This window comes from Lithobates pipiens, unplaced genomic scaffold, assembly GCF_037356315.1.
Source record: "Lithobates pipiens isolate NorthernLeopardFrog02 unplaced genomic scaffold, aLitPip1_a1.2 Scaffold_18, whole genome shotgun sequence".
Lineage (NCBI taxonomy): Eukaryota > Metazoa > Chordata > Amphibia > Anura > Ranidae > Lithobates > Lithobates pipiens.
In genome coordinates, this window is record NW_027507758.1 from 578,389,284 (window position 1) to 578,399,945 (window position 10,662).

The 10,662-nt window shown below is 41.9% G+C and overlaps 1 long non-coding RNA gene and 3 other non-coding genes across 4 annotated transcripts; 1 reads left to right on the plus strand and 3 right to left on the minus strand.

The window, feature by feature from the left end:
- Positions 1-456: 456 nt before the first annotated feature.
- Positions 457-528, minus strand: TRNAD-GUC (transfer RNA aspartic acid (anticodon GUC)). The gene has a single exon. It is a non-coding gene; the product is annotated as a tRNA-Asp (tRNA).
- A 966-nt stretch (positions 529-1,494) lies between these two features.
- LOC143990298 (uncharacterized) lies at positions 1,495-2,738 on the plus strand. The gene is made up of 3 exons (XR_013277262.1): positions 1,495-1,598; positions 1,806-1,928; positions 2,269-2,738. It is a non-coding gene; the product is annotated as an uncharacterized LOC143990298 (long non-coding RNA).
- On the minus strand, positions 1,812-1,883 carry TRNAG-UCC (transfer RNA glycine (anticodon UCC)). Its single transcript has one exon. It is a non-coding gene; the product is annotated as a tRNA-Gly (tRNA).
- A 1,829-nt stretch (positions 2,739-4,567) lies between the features above and the next one.
- TRNAY-GUA (transfer RNA tyrosine (anticodon GUA)) lies at positions 4,568-4,657 on the minus strand. Its single transcript is given in 2 exon segments — positions 4,568-4,603; positions 4,621-4,657. It is a non-coding gene; the product is annotated as a tRNA-Tyr (tRNA).
- Between the last annotated feature and the right edge of the window lie 6,005 nt (positions 4,658-10,662).

Consider the following 10,662-nt stretch of genomic DNA (forward strand, 5'->3'; position numbering starts at 1 on the left):
TTTTTCCCTTTCCTCTTTTTTTTGATAGTTAGTAACTTAGATGGCCCAGGAGAATTAAGAGGATATCCCGTGGTGTAGATTTATTTTTGAATCTAAACGTATGTTAAAGGATCGATCCATTCAAGTACCTCATTTTTTTATGCATTTATGTGTACCTTGAAAATGTTGAGTATTATCATGAATGATTTGCAAATTGTTTTGCAAAGTATGTAAGATTTTTTTAAATGTGAAAAATGTAATAAAAACAATTTAAATACAAAGTTGCCGGCATGTTCTGTGAAATAAATGATGCAAATTCTCAAACAATCCATGTTAATTGCAGGTTGTGAGGCAACAAATCACAAAAAATACCAAGGGGGTGAATACTTTTGCAATGCACTGTATATGACTGTCAGAATTTCTTATCCTTTTTCCAGGTCTGTAACTCAAGAAGGCAGCCTCTGCAAAAATATCTGCCTCCCCGTCGGGGAATCGAACCCCGGTCTCCCGCGTGACAGGCGGGGATACTTACCACTATACTAACGAGGAGTACATGAGGACAAATTTAACAGCTTCCAGGTTTTGCTGGAAGTTTTTTTTTTATATCTTAATATGTTCTATGCCTTAAGATAAAACCCTGTGTGCAGCAGCCCTCCCCAATACTTACCTGAGCCCCCTCTCTATTCAGTGATGTCCATGAATGCCTCAGTCGGCTGGGACTCGCCCTCCTGATTGGTTGAGACACAACAGCGGCACAATTGTTTCCTGCTGCTGCCAACCAAACTCAGTCAGCCAATGAGAAGAGAGGGGGCAGGGCCTAGGCAAGGCTCCATGTCTGAATGGATACATGGAGCTGCAGCTCTGCTTGGGTACCCCATAAAAAGCTGCTTGCTGTGGGGGCACTAAATAGGGGGGGCAAGGAGAGCAGAAGAGTGACCCGAGAAGAGGAGGATCGGGGCAAAACCAACTGTACAGAGCAGGTAAGTATAACATGTTTGTTATTTTAATAGAAAAAAAGAAAAACAAGACTTTACAATCACTTTAATACGCTTCTAAAGGACAAACTTAAAAAAAAAACTTTTGTTATGGGGCAATTCAACAGCCTATATTTACAGATATTTATTTTTAGATATTTACACTATCTATAGGTTAGCCTTATTAGAGGCTTACCTACCTGCCCTACACCACCCCAACCTGCCGTATACCATCTTGCTACCCTATACCGCCACTATACCACCCTAACCTACCACTATGCTGCCTTATATTTTTAGAGTCCCAGACCCTTAATGTTTATACTTTATATGACTCAGAATTCTTTATTCATTTTCCAGGTCTGTAACAGAAGAAGGCAACCTCTGCAAAAAAAGTTTGTCTCCTCGTCGGGGAATCGAACCCCGGTCTCCCGCATGAGTGATTGATCCCAGTTAAGCACATCCACATTTACCATTACAGTCCAGTCTGTCCAGTGATGTCCATGACATCACCGGACTCCTCCCCCCTTCCCTTTGTTAGCAGACAGAGACACTTGGGGAAGGGGAGAGGAGTCCGGTGATGTCGATGTCCGTGATGTCACCGGATCTCTGACGGAACTTGCTGAAGACCCGAAAGCTGGTGGAGAGGTGAGTATTGATCAAAAGAATTTTGATCGATCAAAAAAATTAACGATTAATCGAGGAATTAATCTTTAATTTTCTCAGCCTTACTAATTTTTATTTGATATGTTTTAATGCAGAATTTTTTTTTATATTCAGCCTTTTTTCATTCATATAACAAAAAACCCAGTCTTAATGAAATACTAGCAATATAATGCTCTATTTGTGTAAAAGGTATTGTGCGTTGGCCGGGAATCGAACCCGGGTCAACTGCTTGGAAGGCAGCTATGCTCACCACTATACCACCAACGCTACAGATCAAGCAGTGACTGAACACTCCCACTTGTTACAAAGAGAGTAAGTGGAATCAAATCATGTTATGCTTGTTTTGCCCCTTTATGTAATAAAGCAACGCATATACTGTTGGTGCCATATAAATGAGCTCTCACCATTGTGAGAAATATGCTGCTATACTGCAGGGCCGTTTTGTGATTATTTTACAACTTCTCCTCCAGTGCAATTTTGTTCTTTTCCCAAACACATTAAAATATGAAAATATTGTAACAAACTACTTAAATGACATGAAGCTGTGATAATATAATTTTTTTAAATTGAAAAATAAAAATAAAATAATGTGAAAATAATATGTGAAAATAAGCTCTAACATTTTATGACAAAAAATGTTTTGCTTTTGCAGGACAACAAACGCAAGTCAACGGCTTAAAGGGCAGCTATGCTCCCCAATACATCACCAACACTACATGGAAAAAACTATTCTAAATACAGCAATGCTATTTGGAAGGGTATTGATTCATACTACTAATTAAGTACTTGCAGGAATGAGCCAACAGTTTGCACCAAAATTTGGTTGTTCAGATGAATGCCCAAACGTTTGCCCATTCGGTTAGTAATATATTGCTATTGTCGTATATACATAGTCACATCGATCCAACCTGAACCAGTATAACTATGTAAAAATACATTCTGGTGCCTGTGTTTATTTATTTCACATGATTACTTCAGATTAACCACTTGCTTACTGGGCACTTAAACACCCTTCTGCCCAGACCAATTTTCAGCTTTCGGTGCTCTCACACTTTGAATGACAATTACTCAGTCATGCAACACTGTACCCAAATGAACTTTTTGTCCTTTTTTTCCCACAAATAGAGCTTTCTTTTGGTGGTATTTGATCACCTCTGGGTTTTTTATTGTTTGCGCTATAAATGAAAAAAGACCGAAAATTTTGAAAAAAAACACATATTTCTTTGTTTCTGTGACATAATTATGCAAATTATTAATTTTTCTTCATACATTTTGGCCACAATTTATACTGCTACATATCTTTGGTAAAAATAACCCAAATTAGTGGATATTATTTGGTCTTTGTGAAAGTTAGAGAGTCTACAAGCTGTGGTGCGAATCGCACAAAATTGATCACATCTGATGTACTGGTGGACTATCTCGCTTCTTGTGACCCGAACAAGTCAGGAAAGTACAAATACCCCCCAAATGACCCCTTTTTGGAAAGTAGACATTCCAAGGTATTTAGTAAGAGGCATAGTGAGCTTTTTGATGTTGTCATATTTTTCCCACAATTCTTTGCAAAATTAAGACTTTTCATTTTTTTTTTCTCCACAAAATTGTCATTGTAATAGGTTATTTCTCTCACATGGCATGTGTATACCACAAATGACACCCCCCCCCAAAAAATTCTGATACTCCTCCTGAGTATTACAATACCACATGTGTGGGACTTTTTCACAGCCTGGCCACATAGAGAGGCCCAACATGCAGGTAGCGCCATCATGTGTTCTAGGAACATAAATTACACATCTAACTTGTTGACTATTTATTACACTTTTGAAGCACCAGGACAATGACACGTGACACCGATGACCGATGACAGATGGCACTGATACGTGGCAATGATGACACTTATACGTGGCACTGATGACAGATGGCACTAATATGTGGCACTGATGACAGATGGCACTTATACGTGGCACTGATGACACGTGGCACTAATACGTGGCACTGAAGACACATGGCACTAATACGTGGCACTGAAGACACGTGGCACTAATACGTGGCACTGATGACAGATGGCACTAATACGTGGCACTAATACGTGCCACCGATGACAGATGGCACTAATACATGGCACCGATGACGCGTGACACTGATGACAGATGGCACTGATAAGTGGCATTGATGACACGTGACACTGACAACAGATGGCACGTGACACTGACAGGTGGCACTGATGACAAATGGCACTGATGACAGATGGCACTAATACGTGGCACTGATGACAGATGGCACTATGTGGCACTGATGACAGATGGCACTTATACGTGGCACTGATGACAGATGGCACTGGCGACAAATGGCACTGACAACAGGTGGCACTGGGGGCAGGTAGCACTGGGGTGGATGGCACTGGGGGCAGGTAGCACTGGGGTGGATGGCACTGGGGGTGGATGGCACTGGGGCAGGATGGCACTGCTGGGGGAGGATGGATGGCACTGCTGGGGGAGGATGGCACTTTTTTTTTTTTTTTTTTTTTTTACAAAGCGAAGCAGAACGGCTGCCGCTGCAGCCGTTCATCCCTCCCCTCTCACACTCTGTGTGAGGAGGGAGAGCGGCGCTGAGAGATGATCTCATATGTTTACATATGAGATCATCTCCCATTGGACACGCCGATCACGCTGTAAACGGCCGCTGTGATTGGCCGTTTACAGCGATCTGTGTTTGCCTGTCCCCGGGGGACACGGCGAACACAGAACTTCCGCGATGCGCACCCGCGGCGGCGCGCATTGCGGAAGTAAACAATAGGACGTCCAGGGACGGCCTCCCGGACGAACGCGCCTTCTCTACGGCCGTCATTCGGCTATAGGGCGGGCGCGAGGTGGTTAAAAAAGGAAATAAAACAAAATATAACAAATACGCATAAATAAAAATCTTGCTAGTTTCTAGTTATGTTGCTAAAAATGTCCTTCGAGCCGGAATTGAACCAGCGACCTAAGGATTCCTGTGTGATTTTCCTCTACAGTCCTCCGCTCTACCAACTGAGCTATCGAAGGAGTTCGATGACCAGTAGGTGTCACTGCAATTTGTTTGAAAAATTTCTGTTTTAAAGTGCATTATGTGGTATTTGTAGACCATCTGTTCACAGAACAATTGCAAAACACTGGTAGGTCACTGCCATCAGATTAGACGACCCATCAGCTTTTGTAACTGAAGTGACGTTCCATCACAGTCATCTTGGTACACCCCGCACTTGGCTGCAGTTAGCCTCCAGTCAGAAGGTGGCAAATGGACATCTTTTTACACCAAACAAAGTCTTGCATTTCACACTTACTTTTACCAGTAAACTGAGCTTATATAGTGAAATACAGCAATTTGAAAACCATCTGATGGTTTTGATGTTAAATTTTAAAAGCAGCTGTGTTCTGTCAGATTAGCAAACCTGTGAGATCAGCAGGCTTGCCACTGCTTTTAAAATTCAACATCAACACAGTTAGACGGATTTCAAAATACTATATTTCATGGGGGCGTGGCTTGCTCGCTGAAGAAGATGGCTGCTTAAGCCTAGAGCTCTCCACAGCTGGCCGTTTAACAGCAAAAAACAGGCAGGTATTTTCCTCTAAAAAAATACCTAAATACTCTGCAGTACTCCTGGGACAGTAGGGGCAATAATGTCTCGCAAAAGAGGACAAGAAAGGGGACCAAAAAAGCTGTCATCATTTACATTTAAACAGAGCAGTGAGCTGACTAAAATCCAAGATGGCGCCACCGGAGCTGTGAGGAAAAATAATAAAACTCACACAAACCTTTCTGCTAGCCATCCACCTGAAATGGATGAGGAATTATCATCCTCATATTCTAATGGCTCCTCTCAACTATCCCCAACATCTCAGAGACCCACAAAATCGCGAGTGAAGCTGGATTCATCTTGTCAGGCAGCTGATACTGTGAACACAGCTCTGCATAGTGATAATGCTATGTCCTCATTACAGACATCTATAGCTGCTTTCCCAACATCAGGGCAGCCAGTACTAGATACCACAATGAAAGAAATGCTTGTGTCATTACAATCATCTATTATATCTAATCTATCCTCCATGATTCATAAATTCTCTCTTGATATGAAAAATATGGATGGTAGACTGCAATACGTTGAAAACAAAATGGAGGAATGCACTGAAACAGTGAATGAGCTAGTGGATCCATGTACAGAGCAAAAAGATGATTCAATGTGGGTCAAGATTAGGGATGAGCTTCGTGTTCGAGTCGAACGTACGTTCGACTCGAACATTGGCCGTTCGCCGAATTCCGAACGTTTTGGCCGTTCGCGTCAAAATTCGAGTGACGCGCGCGCGGACCACAATGCACTGCGTTGGCGCAGTGCATTGCTGCCCGATGATTGGCCAAGCATGCACTGTGACCCCGCATGCTTGGCCAATCGCAGCGCCGGCAGCGAGGAGAGCCATGATTGGCCACAGGCATCCTGCCTGTGGCCAATCATAGCTCAGGCTGTGTAGTGCACGCCCCACACTATATAAGGCCGCCTTTAAGGCGGCCTCCTGTAGTGTGTTACTTTGCAACTGAAGCAGTGGGTGTTCTGTGTACCTTCAACACAGTACACACCAATCGTTTTTGGCTGATTTCCTATCTTGCTGCTGTGTAGTGGTTGTTGTCTGTGCCCTGACTGCAGTATACACCACTATATTCACCTCACCTATATAGCTAGTGATCTAGCTTTAACCACTTAACAACTGCCCATTGCCGATTAACGGCTTCAGGGCGGTTGTTTAACTCAGAGAGGCCGTTAATTAACGGCCTCCCAGAATTCTGCTCTCGCGTGCCCCGAGGTGTGCGCACTCGAGAGCATCCGTGACCGCCGGGTCCATGGGACCCGGCGCATCACGGTAAACGGCCGCTCATAGCGGCTGTTTACCACGTGATTGCTCCGTCAAATGACGGAGTGATCACTTGGAAACAAACCGGCGTCATGTTATGACGCCTGTTCCTACCTCCCCTTTCTGTACAGATCGGTACAGCGGAGGGGAAAGAGATCGGTGTCAGCAGCGATGTGGGCTGCATCTGCAGTGCCCACATCGCTGCTCACCGAATTTAACCCCTCAATTCCCTGCCAATACTCTGCAATACCAGTGCATACTCTGCAGTACCCCGCCATTACTCTGTAGTACCCCGCCATTACTCTGCAGTGCAGTACCCCACCATTACTCTGCAGTGCAGTACCCTGCCATTACTCTGCAGTGCAGTACCCCGCCATTACTCTGCAGTACCCCGCCATTACTCTGCAGTGCAGTACCCCGCCATTACTCTGCAGTGCAGTACCCCACCATTACTCTGCAGTGCAGTACCCTGCCATTACTCTGCAGTGCAGTACCCCGCCATTACTCTGCAGTACCCCGCCATTACTCTGCAGTGCAGTACCCCGCCATTACTCTGCAGTGCAGTACCCCGCCATTACTCTGCAGTGCAGTACCCTGCCATTACTCTGCAGTGCAGTACCCTGCCATTACTCTGTAGTACCCCGCCAATACCCCGCCAATACTCTGTAATACCCTGCCATAAATTGCCATACCCAGCCATACTCAGAGATACCCAGCCATACTCGGTGATACCCTGAAATACCCAGCCATAGACGCCCCCCACCCCTCACCGCCCTCCGGTGCTTCTACCAACTCGCCAGTACGATCAAAGCCAGAATCTTTTTTTTATTTTTTATTTCAGGCTTCCCAGCCTAGAGGTGAGATGTGGGGTCATATTGACCCCCCAGATTTCACTGTAAAGAGGACCTGTCACCCCATATTCCTATTACAAGGGATGTTTACATTTCTTGTAATAGGAATAAAAGTGATCAAAAATATATTTTTGGGAAAAAAAATGTCAAACTAAAATAAATAAAGTAAAATGAACAATAAAAAAATAAAATAAAAATTAAAGCGCCCATGTCCCCATGTGCTCGCATGTGCCACACATGTGAGGTATCGCCGAGAATGTTAGAGCGAGAGCAATAATTCTAGTCCTAGACCTCCTCTGCAACTCAAAACATGTAACCAGTAAAAAAATATTTAAAGCGTTGCCTATGGGGATTTTTTAAGTAGCGACGTTTGGCGCCATTCCACGGGCATGTGCAATTTTGAAGAGTGACATGTTTGATATCTATTTACTCAGCATAACTTCATCTTTCACTTTATGCAAACATTGGGCTAACAAGTGGTTAATAATAGAGCTTGCAGTCAGTAGTGTTAGGAGTGCGTGCTGTCTGCGTGCTCTGTACCCAGTACATACCGCTATAATATAGGGCAGGCCCCTACTTTCAAACATCCAACTTACAAACATCTCCTACTTGCAAACGCAAGGAGACAGCAGCAAGTGAGATGAAAAAAGATGGACGACAAAACAAATTATACAGGGGTGATAACCCTTCCCTATGTTTTCCAAAAAGCTTAAAGATAGTTTTTTTGACTGGAGCTACACTTTAAAAATGTACCGGTTGAAAATGACAAACAGATTCAACTTAACACAACAAACCTACACAGTCCCTGTCTTGTTTGCACCGCCTGTATACTGCTGTTCTGAGTATATAGGGCCTGGGGGCCACACGCATTTCCTTTTTTTAATATGGGTACGGGGTTCCCCTTAATATGCGTACAAGACCCAAATAGGCTGGTAATGGGCAGGGAGGGCTACCCATGCCATGTTTCTCAATGATTTTCAACCATATTGCAGGAACCAGATATAACATTAAAACCGCAAGCAGTTTTAAATGGTGTTATTTCCGTTTAATGTCATTTTGTGCAGGGACTGTTCTAAACACGGGAAACACGTGGCACTTCACAGGCATACTACAGACACCCCGCAGGCACCATATTTAAAGGAATATTTCACTTTTTTTTTTTCACTTTAATCGTCATTAAAATCAGTGCTCCCGCCAAAACGGTAGTTTTTAAAACTTTTTTTTGCAGTGACCCATGTCCCCTGAGGCAGGAGGCAGGTCGCCAAACCCTTTTTAGGACACTATCTTGCATATTAGCCGTTAAAATGAGCACTTTCCAATTCGAACGTTCGAGTCCCATAGACTTCAATGGGGTTCTAACGTTCGTACCGAACGCGGGGGTCGTTCGCAAGTTCTGGTGCGAACCGAACCGGGGGGTGTTCGGCTCATCCCTAGTCAAGATGAAACTGGCAGATCTCGAGGACCACTCACGTCGAAACAACATTAAAATGAGAGGAATACCAGAGTCAGTTCTACCTATGGACTTACATAACTATGCAAATGCACTATTTTCTACATTATTGCCAGAATTATCGCCGATTGAACTTACAATTGATCGTATTCATAGAATTCCCAAACCAAAACATCTAGAAGAATCAATTCCCAGAGATGTTATTCTGCGAATTCATTTTTATTAAGCTAAAGAGCAAATTCTCTCCAAAGCAAGGGAGCTAACTACTCTGCCACCATCATACTCAGATATACAATTATATACAATTATTCGCAGATCTCTCGCAATTTACACTACAAATGAGAAGACAGCTCAAAACTGTAACAAAGGCATTATCTAATCATAACATCACATACAAATGGAGACATCCAGCCACTAACTTGACCACTTACAACAGGAAACATTTTGCTATATCTACCATTGAAGATGGCATGCAATTACGCCAAACATGGGGTATTATAGTTGATCTTCCACATAACACCCCTGCCTTGAAGGAAAAACCTAATTTGTTCCACTTTGGACAAAAACGTGAACAAAATAGAATTAATTAAGAAATGAACTACTCCTGCCTGTTAAATGCATTACTGACATATACGGTCTGGTTTGATGCTCAATACCTTACTACTTGAACTTCACCCCTTATCTTGGTCAGCATTCCTTGGTGGATTACTGCTGACTCTAGAAAAATATTTTTTTCTTTACTCTTATTTTTTATTTTTTCTTCTCTCCTTTTTTTTCTTTTTTTTTAAATTAATTATTATTATTTATTTTTTTCCTCTTGCAATATATATTGCCAAATAACTACTAATAGAGTAATAACTCGTTTTTTTATAGGTTTGAAAAAAAAAATCTACATTGTTGTGTGCATGATTTAATAGTAACTGTGAACTGATCATATAACAAATATTTAGATATTTAGTTTAAGCGTTATAGAAACTAGAGAATATTCTTTTAGGAATATATAGAATTATAGTAACATGTAATTTTGATATATATTAATATGTCTTTCAAAATATTGTCCCTAAATGCAAGGGGACTGAATCACCCAGCGAAACGAACCACTTCGTGGAGTTCTGCCTTATCCTTTAATTGTGACATATTATGTGTTCAAGAGACACATTTTGCTAAAGATACATCTCCCAAATGTCAACATAAACATTTTCCTCATATTTTTCAAACAAAATTCTCCTAAAAATAAAGAGGGGTGTTAATAGCTATTAGAGATACTATTACATTTCAATTAGATAATTGTATCACTGACCCTGAAGGTCGCTATATTTTTTTGATTTGTACCATTAACAATATTCAATATACCCTTGTATCTATTTATGCTCCGAATATGAGGCAAATGCATTTTATAAAAAAAACTATAGAGGAGGCGAAGAAAGTTCAAAAAGGACACCTCCTGATATGTGGAGATTTCAATTTGATTCCAAACAATGATATGGATTCTTCTGCTAAGTCCAAACGCTATGCTTCTCCCCTTGATAAGTTCATAACTTCGAACGACTTATTTGATGTGTGGAGATGTGGACATGCTAATGAAAGGGATTACACATATTTGTCACCACGGCACAATACCTACTCCAGAATTGACTTATTCTTGACAGATAAATGGGTGCTTGACAAGATTTCATGCTCCCATATACATACGGCCACGTGGCATGTCTATAACAACCACATCATCCCAACCAAATTCATATATATGGAGAGCTAATAACTGTATTCTACAAAATGAAAATTACTCCACAACACTCCAACAACACCTTACTGAATTCTTTTCAATTAATTCGACGTCTATATCTGACTCAATGATATAATGGAAT